Raw genomic sequence first — 14,791 nt, 5'->3', positions numbered from 1 at the left:
TGGCTAAAGATCTCCTATGGTGGGCTTGCAAGGAGAATATCCTCAAGGGGGAACCTTTTTGGCAACCATGGCCAGAGATAACGTTGGTGACGGACGCCTCACTCACGGGGTGCGGAGCCCACACCAGCGATCTGACAATCGGCGGTCGCTGGTCTCAATCGGAGTCCAAACTACACATCAACCTTTTGGAGCTGAGGGCAATCAGACTAGCACTGAAGGCCTTTCTGCCCTCTGTACAGGGAAAGAATGTCCTAATAATGACTGACAACACAGTGGCCATGTACTACCTCAACAAGAGGAGGTGTAGGGTCACTACCACTGTGCAGAGAGGCAATGTACCTCTGGTTTTGGGCAATAGAAGAAGGAATCTCTCTATCGGCAGTTCACCTAGCCAGAGAGCTGAACACGGCAGCAGACGCTCTGAGCAGGCAGAGCACTCTCCCGTGAATTGGAACTAGCTCAGGAAGTCCTTTAAGGGATCTTCGCCCTTTGGGGAACCCCCTCAAGTGGATCTGTTCGCGACCAGTGCCAACCGGAAGTGCAAACTGTACTGCTCAAGGGAATTTTCCCCCCAAGTGGAGCTCTAGGGACGCGTTCATAGTGGACTGGGTATTTCCACTCCTTTACGCATTTCATCCTGTCCCCGTGATTCCTCAAGTGATCAGGAGGTTGAGAAAGTTCAGGGAAACCATGATCCTAATTGCCCCGGATTGGGCCAGGAGAACTTGGTACCTGGACCTTCTGGACATGTCCATCTGCCCTCCAATACGTCTTCCACAAAGAGAGGCTCTTCTCTCGCAAGAGGAAGGTCTGGTCCTCCATCCAGAGGTAAAGACACTCGGCCTTCATGCATGGTTTCTGAGAGGCTGAGATATAAGAATCGGGGCCTCCCGGATGATGTAATGGAGCTTTTGCTTTCGGCCAGAAGGCTAGCAACAAAATCCCTGTACCGGTGTCGTTGGAACAAGTTCAGTAACTGGTGCAGGGATAAGAATGTGGATCCATTCCTTTGTAATACTCCAACAGTACTTTCTTTTCTCTTACACTTTGCCAGTTTGGGGCTCCAAGTTGGCACTATAAAAGGAAATCTGGCAGCGCTATCTATCTTTAAGCGTTCCTCGGAAGAGGTGTCCTATTTTAAAATGTCCTTAGTAATTCAATTCTTGAAAGGGCTAACAAATGTGTATCCCCCCCCCCCCCCCCCGACACCTTTTCAGGTGCCTATTTGGGATTTGAATTTAGTCTTAAAATTTCGCCTGTGTGCCCCTTTCGAACCTTTACATTCTTGCCCATTAAGACTTCTCACTCTTGAAACAATTCTGTTGGTGGCTATAACATCAGCCCGCAGGATAAGTGAGTTGCAGGCACTGTCTTGGAAGCCTCCTCATACCATTTCCCATAGGGACAAAGTTATTCTAAAAGTCAAACCATCTTTCTTGCCTAAAATAGTTTTTGATTTTCATCTGTCACAAAAAATTACCTTACCTTCTTTTTATCCTCCTCCTCACACTAGTAAGGAAGAGGAAAGGTTGCATAGACTTGACCCTAAAAGGGCTCTCAGTTTCTACATTTCCAGATTGACAAATCTTCGACAAAGTGACCAAGTATTTGTTGGGTATACAGGACACAAATTGGGCCTTGGAGTGTCTAAACAAAATCTATCCAGGTGGATAATTCTAGCAATCTCTGAATGCTAAAAATTGGCCAGAAAAGAGCCTCCAGATGGATTAAGGGCTCATTCAGATAGAGGGCTCATTCAGATGGAGGCAAGGCAACTTCTACGGCTCTTCAGAGGGGTGTCCCGGTGCAGGATATTTGTGCTGTGGCCACCTGGTCGTCAATGCACACCTTTGTGGAGCATTACTGCTTGGACTCTACTTCATATCAAGGATGACTATTTGCAAAAGCTGTCCTTCATTCAGTCCATAATTAAAATGTCTAGTACTCCCACCTCCATAGCAGTGGTAATTTTGGAAGTCTATCAGAAGATGAGGAATATGTGGGAGGACACAATCCATTAAAAGAACAGGTTTCTTACCAACTGTACCCTTCTTCCTCCCACGTATTCCTCAACGAACCTCCCAACCTACCCCTCCGTACAGTTTACGCCAGTTGCATTCTAACTTCCTTAAAGGAATAGTGCGCTCAGAAATATTATTGTCCCGATGGTTCGAGCATGTGTTTTTTAAGCATACGTTGATCGATCGTACAAACATTTCCTGTGCACCTTACCGTAGTTTCCCACTTTTGTACACATGTGAAATTAAGCATCAGGGTGTGGCCATTTTGTGATAATCTTATCCGTTGCCACATCGCCCAAGCAGGACTGTCCTTGCGGCATGCCCCTGAACCTGACACCACCAAACCTAGTGATATTCTCTGCCTTTCTCCGTGACGTTACTGGGCAGCGTAGCCAAACGTGCCCAGTCATCACTTATGTGGCGCAGAACCCGGAAATCAACACACATCGCCTCAGAACACAGCGCGTCACATTTTGGAATCTAAAACTGTACTTTAAAAGGAAACAGCAAGACTGTACAATTTGTAAAGTACTTTTATTTCACAATAAATGCTCAGAGAACATCCGGCTATTGTCATATTCAATCAAAGTGGATTTTTTTTTTCTTTGCTCTCGATCCGCAAATGTTTATCGTGAGTCACGTGGTTTTCCTTTTCGGTACGCATGGTGTTCGTTTTTGATAAAAGAAGCGCTTTGGTCGCGCAGTGAATTGCAAGGCTTGTGCATCAATTTGGGGCTAGACCACCGTAAAGGATGTTATGTTGCACCTAATGGCTGGTACCGCGTAAGGGCATATCGGATCTTGGCGATCGTCCCAAAGAAGAGTCAAATATACCCAGTTATTGACCTGTATCTGCAGCTGCCGGTTGACAAACCCATCAGTTGGTATCTGGTTCGATGACGATCGCAGAATGGCAGGATGTACCTGTTTGGAAAACATGATAGAAATGTCTTTATTACAATTGATCATTTTACTTATTAATTTGGCATCGAGTTAAAACTAACGATTAGCACAGACGTGAAACAATGTCAACAGAGAAAACAACCTGAAAAGTACTACACAATTTGCTTCCGAGGATAGTGCTATGGAGTATGTTCAGCTCTAAATGGGATGCTGACGCTACAATTAGAGGTGCACAAGATGGCATTTTAATGCAATATTAGCGTTGAACCTGGGGGAATCCAGTGGTGGTCTACATGCATCTCGATGTTGGACTGCCCATGTGCCCGGTAGAATGACCAGTACACACAAAGGTTGTACTTGTGTTTCATTGCAATAATCCACACAGAACAAACAAGTACAATGTAACCCAGCAATAATGGTCAGCTAATAAGTTGATGCTTGTTCGGGTATAAAATCGTCAAAGTCAAACTTGCATTATATTCGGCATTTCCATTCTCTTGGCGTAACGCAGACTCGTTCACATCAACGATTTTTCATAAACTGAACATGTTCCTTAGTCCAGTTTTGGAATGGAGAACCTTATCATAATCTTGCGTTATTACACCCCTCCTTTTATTCAATTCCTTTCGGAATGGTCCCTTTCTCTCAAGGTCAAAAAACAATTGAACCTTATACTGTGTGGGCTTCCTCAGCTGGCAAGCAAAAATTCGAAGCTGGTGACTTTCACTCAGAATTAATATACATTCTTAGTTTGCAAAATCTTAGTTCACCGCATCCACGAGAACTGGAATTGTGAAGCACAGGAGGAAAAATGTGGGGGCTGTCCTTGCTCTATGTTCGTGGCGCTGCTGAGGGGTAGGGGAAACTTGGAAATGACAGAATGCGCCCTACTCAAAAATTGGAGTCGAGGGTACACAAAATGGAGTCCAAGTGTGTCTAGCAATAGCCCCACCTCTGCTTATGTCACAGCCTCCTTCCCTTATGTAGCCTAAGTCTCATCCCTTTTGTGGGACAAGCAGTTATTCAGCTATTTGGACAACTGTATGCTAATGCAACTGCCGAACCACAAAGTTTCTTTCACACCGTTATCCATCTGGCCCTCCCACGATCAGTGACGGTCCCACATTAGCTCGAAGAAACTGTGAACTGTGAAAGCACAGCATTGCATTGTATGGCAATCGTAAAAATGGTACTAGTTGGAAAAAAAAAGACAGCGGATACATTTTAAAAGACAAATTGGATGCTTTGTTTGGACACTTCATAAAAACATTGTTGATCAAAAAAACAGATGGTAATCATTTGTACATGGATTTGAACTGTTCCGCGAGCTCTGCTTTAGGTGGATAGGGCACGTTGGCAATGTTTTGTGGCAATGTATGTGTACTTGGAACAAAATTGCGCGCAATTCTGTGATTATGCAACTCCAAAACATTAATGAGATCTTTCACAAAATCGAATTTCATTTCCTTATATACTGGCTTGACCACCCATTTTTTGCTTCTTTTCGTAAATGCCATAATAAAGCGAAGCATCCCAAAGTTTCCTGCAGTCCTCGATTGTTCACGGCCTACATTCTCGTTATGCACTAATACTGCTATTAATGTCCTAAATTTCATCCCTTCAATGCCGAAATGCAATCTCTTTGGCCTGTACTTTAAGCACATATTGTGGAGCTCCTCAATCTCCTGTGTGACAGAATTCTGAGTCCCTTCAGATCTCTTGATAGTTTTATCAAACACAATCTTCTCAAGGGCTTTGTGTGGAGGTGAAGATGGAAATAACCACTTATTTCGTTCCTGCTCTGGCAACAAAGGGCCATGTTCACATTGGTGGAAATGTTGGTTTTCTGTCAGAGTGAACGTTGGAACAGTGGTGCATTAGTGACCGCCATTTCTCTAGTAGAATATCCACAGACCATCACAAGTTTTGGAGCTCCACCAGAGATGGTTGGTGAAAGACTGGGACCACTGTGAAATACGTTTTTTTGCTGCAGCTGAGAGTTTTTTTATTGATGGATTTGGCAACGTGCCATTCATCAAATTGATGGCAAAAATTTGGAAACTGCTCTCTTTGTCTTGGCTATTGAAACGTGTCTATCCGTGGCTGTGAAGTCGATTTGCATTCCCCTCGATTGTAGATCTTCCAGTGATTTTATAAAACCAAGTTTCTCCATGGCCACTGAGGATTTACATTCGGACACCAGCATGACCACCAAACTCGCAATTGTTTTACTTTCCATGTCCTGAAAGTGGTATGTGCAGTACTTTGCTGAAAATCTGGGGCTGTCGCACTGTCCATCGCCAGCTAGCCTGAACTGTTTTTTGGAGAATGTACTTTGAATAGACAATTGTTCAATTTTCCAAGCTTCACTAATGGCAGGGAATAGATATTGACGTTGATATTTGTAGTACTGCGTTTTAGAAATGAAATGGAGTCCCACAAATTGACAAACTGGACAACTTAATGAAACTAGAGCCACTGAAAAGTATAGCTGCTGCACACAGTAGATTGCCAGCTGGCAGTTTCCCCAGTATTGGTTGAGCGGACCATGAAAATATTTCATGGAACATTTCACAGGTGGCATGTATTTTGAGGTTACTGCCTTGTGATATAAGAGTCACATTCACCAATAGCTACCCACATATTTCCCCTGTCACTGAATGCACACATTTCAGCATCTTTATAATCTCCATCAAGCTGCTGTCTAATATTATGTATTTGGCCTCCTTTATTAGACTGTCATCCTGCATTAATGTTTCTGACTGAACTGTGTTCGACATATCGGCCAAACTGGGCATACTGTAATCGAGATCTTTGTCTAGTTCCTCGGTCAATTGTATTGATGCTACAGTCTGTTATTTCAGCGTCTGTTACTTGAACCTGAATCGGAGACCACATCAATGTCGACTGGTTTTTAGGTGGCCCTTTTTTGGCTGGTGTGGATTGTGTCAAGTGGTCTGCGACCAATTCAAATGCGTGGAGCAGACGCATTGTAGCAATGGTCCAAAAACACTTTGCTGGCTTCGCCGGTCACATTAAATTCATTTTCTGGCCATTGGGCAAATGCATCTTGAGTCTGAACACGCCGCACCTCAATTAATAGTTGCTCCATGATGAAAATAGTTTGGCAAGCATCTCCTCTCATTTGTGTCGCTGTCTGTGTCTGTATAGTCCGTACACCATCAGGCAACTAGAAGACAGGTTGGAAAAAGATGTTCAATGTAAATCCAACATACAGTATTGGACAGTTTACATTAAAAAAAGCATATCATGAAGGCCCCAGCACGAAACACTGGTTAAAAATTGAAATTGTTTATAAATTACCTTCTCTTTCTTGCTTTTCATTGAAACCTTCTTTACTGGAACGTCAGCAACAGCAAGATGGTCCGACTCCGATCCACGTGCCTCCTCTTCTATATCTGGATCTTGTATACATCACTAGAAAAGAGTATCCATTTAAAATGAGTCCTTTGTTAAGTCATTTGTATTCAAAATTAAATGATTCCTTTGCACACATGGCTTAAACAGAAACTCGTACATTGTGTACGTCATTTAGTCAAAATATACATTTGGGATTTCACCTGATTGATGGCTAGTTTACTCGATCTAAGTTGACTGTCGAAGCACACTCTTTGAAATGTTGCACTCAAGCAATTTGCAAAAACTGCTTCTTTCTAATACTGTCACTGTCTAATAGTATCAGATCTAGGACCGACTTTCTATCATTCGAGGGACCTGTCAGTTTGCATACCTCTGGCTCTGGATCAACTACAAGGGATGATGTAATTGTAGTCAAAGCTTCAGCATCTACCTGTAACACAGTAGTTGTATTAGTATGGTTGAAAAAAAATTGAAATTTAACCCACAATGTGACAGACAATATGGTACATATCTATAAAAAAAGACATGAAGGAAACATTGTGCAAACGAACGACACGATATATAAATATGATGAGATTATCTCATTCGATGGAAATGTCAGTACGCATACATCTGGCTCTGGATCAACTACAAGGGATGATGTAATTGTAGTCGACGCTTCAGCATCTCCCTGAAACACAGTACTTGCATTAGTATGGATTAAACAATTGAAACTGAACACACACATTGTGACTCATAAATTGGTACATATCAATAGCAATCCACTAATGAAACATTGTGTAAACAAATGACACAGTATGTAAATATGATCAGATTATCTGAAATTGTTCAAAATGTTGCAAGCTAGTAATTTGCAAAAACTACTTGTTTCTAATATTGTCACTGTCTAATAGTATCAGATCTAGGAGCAACTTTATTTCATTCGAGGGAACTGTCAGTATGCATACCTCTGGCTCTGGATCAACTACAAGGGATGATGTAATTTTAGTCGAAGCTTCAGCATCTACCTGTAACACAGTACCTGTATTAGTGTGGTTGAAAAAATTTGAAATTTAACACACACAATGTGACAGAGACAATGATACAGATCTATAAAAAAAACACAAATGAAACATTGTGTAAATGAATGACACAGTACATGAATATGAACAGATTATCTCAAATTCCATGCATAAAACAATTCCGGAACTGAATGTACCTGATACGCGCTCGAAGTGGTTGTTGACTCCAGGCAAGACATGGATGCTGAATCTTGCTCCTTCATATTCAGTGCATAGTCATGGAGTTGTAAAGGGAAAATATTATTTGATTTAGAAATGCTAGTCTTAAAAATGTACATGTAAGGAGGAGACAAATTACGAAAACATTATGCTTATTTCAAAGGACACTATAGCATAGTTATCTGTGCCCATAAATCAATTTTCTATGAGACTTCTAAAACCAAGAACAGATGTTTAGCAAAATGGTCTTTATTTAAAAAGCTATACAGCCTTACTAATATGAAAAGTATTAGAAGGGACAAAAAAAAAACGAACGCACCAATCCGTCCATTTAATTACCTGTTCACTACCCCAAAGGCTACAGCTAAATCCGGAACCGTGACTCACCTGAGGCGGCATGTGAACGAATAGCCGGTATTGCATTTGGGAGCCATTTTCGAGTCTTTCTGAGTTGCTTCTTCTTTGAGTACATGGATGGGTCGTACATATTCTGGGTGAAGTGCAGGCTGCAGATGCGGAATCGATGACCCCTCTTGTCCTCCAAGACATCTTTGACTCTACTTTCAAGCTCTGCCAGCGCATATCCGCAATATCTGACCCATTCTCTTATTCGATCTACAGTTTTTGGGAATACATGCATTGTAGTACCTTGAGATTTCTCATGGGTCTTAGAAGGGCAACCGAAAATCACACATGCAGGCATTGTAAATTCTGCAAAAAGTCAACATTATTCTAAAATTACTTTGCATAAAAACGTGAGAAAGACGGGTTATACCATACATTCTTCTATGCAAGATATGTTTTGGCACCACAGCAAAACCAGTGTAGCGTGGGTGGCTGTATTATAGGATAACTTTCAAAAACAATTTTTTGATGTGATGAAAATTTGAACATGTTACTCGTCCGTTGAATGTACTATCGTGCATCAAAAGGAAACATGCTTATTAGATTGACACGGTCTGCTAAGGATGCAATTCGATGCCAATTGACACTAATGTAAAATGATATATTGATAACATAACAAATTAAACTCCAGTCAATGGCAATGAGACGAATGAACATAACACTACTGGGTACGTCAGCTCGAAATAGAAAGACGTTTAGAGATCAAGGAGATATGATTAGGTGACCTGCCCTTACCTTGAACAACAGTTAGATTCAGCAAGCATGGTAGTTGGTGGTAGGAGAACAGGGAGATGTTCTCAGTTAGCACGACGACGAGCAGTTTCGCAGTGGTCACAGAAGTTCTCAGGTAGCACGTTCACAAGTTGACTTGCAGTGCTCAAAGATGCTCTCATGATAAATATCAAGTGGTTTATAAAGAATTAGAAAAGAGGGTGTGTATGTGAATGAATGATGTGTATATGTTGTGGTGTTATGTGGATTGCAGGGGGGCGGCCTGCTTCAGGGGATCATGCCTGAAGACACAGGGTCTGTATAGGCCTGGTGTAGAATGGACCCTGTGCGGAAGATACCTTTGAAGTGTACATGGTGTTTGGCACCATAGCCGTTCCCGCCCCTGCCAGCCCCCTTTGGCAGTGCACATCCACTGGTGCCAACTGCCTTTGATAATGGAGGGGTGATGGATGGGCCTGAGGCGTGCAGACGAGGGCCGGAACACTGCTGAATGAAGACACACTTCACTGAAAAACTGAAACAACCATTGATAAAAGTTCTGTTGTGATTTATTTTATTTCTTTATTTTATGGCACAAATGTACTACACATCATAAAGTTCAGGTTGCAGCACAGTGAGGGAAAATCCCCTGTATTGACCACTGTCACTGGGGAATGTGTCACTAATGGCACCAACGGCACAGGTGGGTATTACTTGTCGAACGCGTTGTCCAAGCCTCCCATGAAGCCACCATGTGTATGAACGATAGGTCACCATCCTGTACCCCCTGTGAAAGAGAAAGAAACAAACTGTTTTTAAATGACCAAGATAAGTGTATTAAACCTGTTGCCAATGACCATTCTTGTATCCAATGGCATTGTTGCCAGTGCAAATGCTACCTAGACACTGTACAATATTGAACGACTGTTATACGAATATTACTAGAGATTTGCAAGACGAAATTGGTTTGCCAATGATAACTTCAAGTTAAGACAATATAGGAGACGACCTTGAAATGGTAGTGGCCTAAGTGACATCACAACTAGACTATACTTACTCGTTACTTGGATACCGAGGGCGAACAATTGCGCGAAGTTCGTGCATAAGCACCATCAAAATCCTCAACATGGACCGTGTGAGGCAGGCTGCCCTAAAGTCTGGCAGCTCGGTAACGCTTGCGGCCGTGGCAAGCCTTGCAATATGTAAGACAAGCATCCAGAGTTTTCTCTGCAGCAGCAGTTCTCCTCGGTTGGCATTAGCGCGCACCGATTGCAGGTACACCAGGTGGAAACGCCGTCCATGCGACTAGGACCAGGCTCTTAATCTGTTGAATCGTCCTCCCAACTGTCGTCCGAAGCCCCATCGTTTCTGCATCTTTCTCGAATGAGTAATTCCGCCTCAGAATACTCTGGCTCGTACTGGTAGGGCTGTATTGTTGCCATTGTGGGGGAAACAAACTAAAATGATTTATAGTAATGTTACTGGTATCTGTTGGCACCGGCTACAGCAACGAAGGTAGCTGACCAGAACACAGGAACGAGGCACAGAATACTCAAAAAAATACAGTGAGAGGAATGGAAAAGAAAATCTGATCTCTGTTGTGAAGAGATCTGTTTATACTTATTGAGGAAAGGGGTGTCCTGCCGTTTACACGGCCAAACGTCATTAGCTGAAGTGCAGCGGACGGTGACACGAGATGTGCTTTGGCGGTGTGAAATGGGCGGTACGTGTCTAGTGATGTCAGGCTCAGGGGTGGAGGATATGATTTAGTGCCGCAAGGGCAGTCCTGCTTGGGCAATGCGGCAACGGATAAGATTATCACAAAATGGCCGTGCCCTGATGCTTGATTTTGCATGTGTACAAAAGTGGAAAACTACGGTAAGGTGCATAGTAAATGTTTGTACAATCGATCAACGTATGCTTAAAAACACATGCCCGAACCCTTGGAACAATAATATTTCTGAGCGCACTATTCCTTTAAGAGCCTGAGGACTTAAAACCTGATCAGCTGATGCGTACATGAACACCGTAAAAACAGAACTGATGTAACGGACTCCGCTGCCTCAAATACAGCAGCCTATGGTGAAACATTTTTTCCAAAGCAGCAAAGCTATGAGATGCATTATCATACGATGAGGAATACGTGGGAGGAACATCCAATCGAAAAGAACATTGCAGTTGGTAAGTAACTTGTTCTTCTGTTGATATGCTTTGTAGACTGTGTATTCGGTCTAGTATTAGGTCAGTGCCCCGCAATAGGTAGCAGAACAGATTTACCACAAATTCTGCCAGGTCCTGATCAGCTACATATTTTGGAAACCTCCCCCTCCCCTCCCCCCACACCTCTTGATCATAATATTGCGGCAAGCTTGATTTTCAACCTCTTACGGCCTCTCCATTAGACTTTCTAGCTGCCACTCCATTCTTTCTGAGAGTATCTCTTGCTCGTGGGCTTGGTCACACAATGTGGTTTCTTCTTCCTCTAGACCAGGGTTGTCCAACATACGCTGTTTTGTGTGGCCTGCGAGGCGCAAGAGTAAAGAAATAAATGTGCCTGCACACAAACTGTAACTTCGTCGGGTGACCCAATGCAGGAAATTAGTCCTCAGCCACAGACCCGGTTAATTTATTTCTGCAATGTTTGTCGGATCCGATAGACATTGTAGACCTAAATAAATTAACGTGGTCGTGGCTTCTGGGGGTGGCCCAGGGCCTGCCTTCTCACCCTCGAACGGGCCCAACCCTTGCCCTCTTGCTTGCAGCTCATACTGCCTCTGCTCAGGCAATGCACCGCTCTCTGCAGCTCTCTTCCCCGGCACACCCCTTTTTTCAACGCTCTCCTCTTTGCACCACTCTCTGCTCAGCCAATGCACCTCTCTCTGCAGTTCTCTCCCCAGCACACCTTTCTGTGCACCGTTCTCCTCTGTACACCACTCTCCACTCAGGCAATGCACCTTTTGCTGCAGCTCTCTCCCCCTGTGCACCTTTTTTGCACCACTCTACTGCGTGCACCACTCTGATCAGCCAGTGAACCTTCCTCTGCAGCTCTCACTGCACACATTCCTGTGCATCACTCTCCTCTGTGTACCACTCTCTTTGCAGACTGTGCACCTCTCTACATGCCTCTTCCCTGCACACTGCACTCTTCTGGGCACCACTCTCTTCTCAGCAAATGCAGCTGACCTTGCAGCTCTCTACCTTGCACACACTTCTGTGCACCACTACCCGCTCAGCCAATGTATCCCTTTTTGCATACCTCTCTCAGGCACACCACGCCACTCTTCTCAGCCAAGGCACCTCTTTACAGCCATCTCCCTGCACACCGTTCTTTTCATTACTTTCCTCTGAGCACTACTTTCTGCTCAGATAATGCACCTCTGTTTGCAGCGTTCTATGCTGCACGAGATTCTACACACCACTGCCCCCGCCAGCCCAGAGCTTTGGTGCAAGGGGCACTTCCCTGATTTACTGTGTGCACCGGTTTCTGGACAGCTGTCTTTTGTGCCCTCATCTTTGGACCTCGCCGATCAGTGCACCACTCGGTGCACTTCCATGTATGTATTGCTCTGCATCTCTCCCTCTCTGCTGTACACACCACCCCCAATTTATTTTGTTTATAGTCTTTTATAGCGCTGAGGACCCTAGGATATTAAAGCGCTAGGTACAGATATATAGCAGGTGATCAGAGGCTCAAACACATATTCATTTAAATATGTGCGGAAAAGATGTTTTTTGAAAATGTTTTATAAGCAGGGTAAAACTAGTTTTTTCCGTTAAGTGGACATTTGGGGTTTCCAAAAGCATGGAGCTTGAGATACAAATGTTTTAACCCCCTTTCACACCCCACCCTCCTCCCCCCCCTTTGAAGGTTGTGGCAGAATTTATTTTTCAGCAGTCAAGGGGGCCAGCGCTGAGCAGCTCGGGTCCTCAGCATTCACTGGAGGAGTGAAGTGCGCAGGTCCCTAACCCCATACTTGTGCGCCTCATGATATCAGGTGCCTGCTAAGAGCTTCTGGGAGGTTGGGGGCTGGGGCAGGGTCTGCCTTCTCACCCTCGCTTAGCGGGGCTTCCAGAACGGGGCCAACCCCTGCCCTCTTGCTTGCAACTCATACTTACCTGGCGCAGGGCAGAATCTGTGATCACAAAGGCAGAGCTCCGAGGGTGAGGCTCACCCATTGCACATCGGATTTGCTGACCCCTGCTATGTCCCCAAATGCGGGATACTTGACTGGATTATTTCTGGTAGTGGGGGACAGCGTTCGTGCTTTCCCCTGATTTATTGGTAAAAGAAAAGTTATAGTGTGCACTAGGCCTGCTAGGTTGGTTGCACAGAGAGCCCCTGGTCTTGTGGCAGAGTTTGAGTGCACTGCCAATGCATGCCCACGGGCTGAATCTCTCACGGGGGTTCGCTGGTGGGCCCATGAGAATTACCAATAGCAATGCCAATATTCAGCTTGTTGGAAAGGAAAAATGGAAAACTATTGTGGGGTCAATTCAACTTAATAGGAGAATATCACAAGCAACTAACCTTTGATCACTGCCCCTGACACCAAAAGCTATCTTTGGGACTGCATGGTTATCGCTGCCTGTGATGCTATTGTGTCAGAGGTCACACTATCGCTTTTTAATATACTGCTTTGGGTGAGGTTGATATTTGACTCGCCGGCCCACTGGGTGACAAAGTTAATGCTTCGACCCCACATTCAAAAAGGTTGAACAATCCTGCTCTAGACTGTTCTCTGTAACCTTGATAATCTTACTTTTTTTTTTTTTAAAGATACATGGTTTATTACAAATCTTTATCTGTAAAATCCTCAATCGCACAAATTAATTCAAATTATTAACATCAATATACATCTCAACGTCAATAGAAAATCTCCCACAATTACTTATAAAACCTCTCAATTGAATTAAAGTATTGGAGTCCTTATTTCTTCTTCCACAATGTTAATTCATATAGTTTTGATTAAGAATCTGATTTGAAAACGTAATCATTACAAAAAATCATGCAAAATGTTCTCCCAATAAGAATGTGTCGCACCATTCCTCCGCTGTGTAATTTTCCTTTCTTTAATAACAGCTCCCAGCTATCTAGTTAAGAGTCAATCCCGAGCAAAACAGTTAAATGTTTCAGCGTTTTCACTTTCCCCTCATTGCCACAAAATCTACTTGGAGGTTAGTCACACCTTGTTTGTGCCGCCAGAATTTGTTTTGTGGGAAATATATTCAAGCAGAATCTCAAAAACTGATGGCGATATGAAGGGCTTGGAAATTTGTTTAAATATCTCGGCACAGAATTATGCGCCCTACTTCCTTTTTGCAGATTCACATGTAACTTTTTTGGGTTTTTTTCTGGATTGCTTTGTCAAAATCCAGTCTTGTTCCCATAACTTTCTCTTGACCAAGTCCAGGTTTATCGCTAGCATTTCCTGTGTGGTTCCCAGGTAGTCCAAAATTTGCAAACATCTCGATTTCTGTTGCTCAAGGAGTGAAGTGTCTCCCTTTACATTATTTGCAGTCAATATCTGATAAGGAAGTGGTGTATTAGACATGACACATTTCCGATAGTCTTCCACACTGTTACTTCATATATTGAAATTAGACCTAGTTCGCACCTAACAACTAATGTTGGCACACTCCTCTCCCCCAAATGAAGGACACAATTTTCACAAAGAGGATAAAAAGGCTTCCACTCTATATGTTCTGATCGGATTAACTTTAGATTTATAAAAAAAAAGTGCAGGGTATATGGAAAATGTTGCGTTGTGTCACGACACCCTGTGCAGTCCACCCTTTAATTTTCGTTCTCAACTCCAGTTGCAGAGGGTTGTCATTAATACTGGAGTTTATACATGTGCCCAAGTAAGCTGTGGTATTTACTTGGGTAAGTTCATCACAACCTAAAAACCATCTGATGGGAGGCCCTTGTTTGCCTCTCATTGAGCGTAGAGCCAGGATGTTTGTTTTTTGAGCGTTTATCCTCAACCCATTTGTTAACACACATTCTTGTAAACTAGTTCGCCTCTGTTGAAGCCCTATGGGAGTCTGATTGATTAAGACTATATCATCAACATAGAGAATCCATGCAAATGCTTGGCCATTCATTTTAGTGGAGAATGCAGGTGTAAGATTCAGAGTCTCAGGCGGTCC

The 14,791-nt window shown here is 43.4% G+C and overlaps 1 protein-coding gene and 1 non-coding gene across 2 annotated transcripts in view; both read left to right on the top strand.

Annotated features, from left to right (window-relative positions):
• PCGF3 (polycomb group ring finger 3) overlaps positions 1–14,791 on the top strand; it is a 695,750-nt gene that overhangs the window by 653,588 nt on the left and 27,371 nt on the right. The window lies entirely within an intron of this gene.
• On the top strand, positions 12,750–12,915 carry LOC138517238 (U1 spliceosomal RNA). Its single transcript, XR_011282449.1, has one exon. It is a non-coding gene; the product is annotated as a U1 spliceosomal RNA (small nuclear RNA).

This window comes from Ambystoma mexicanum, chromosome 6q (assembly GCF_040938575.1).
Source record: "Ambystoma mexicanum isolate Mex_15411 chromosome 6q, UKY_AmexF1_1, whole genome shotgun sequence".
In the NCBI taxonomy this organism is placed as follows: domain Eukaryota; kingdom Metazoa; phylum Chordata; class Amphibia; order Caudata; family Ambystomatidae; genus Ambystoma; species Ambystoma mexicanum.
This window is presented reverse-complemented; position numbering and strand designations above follow the sequence as displayed.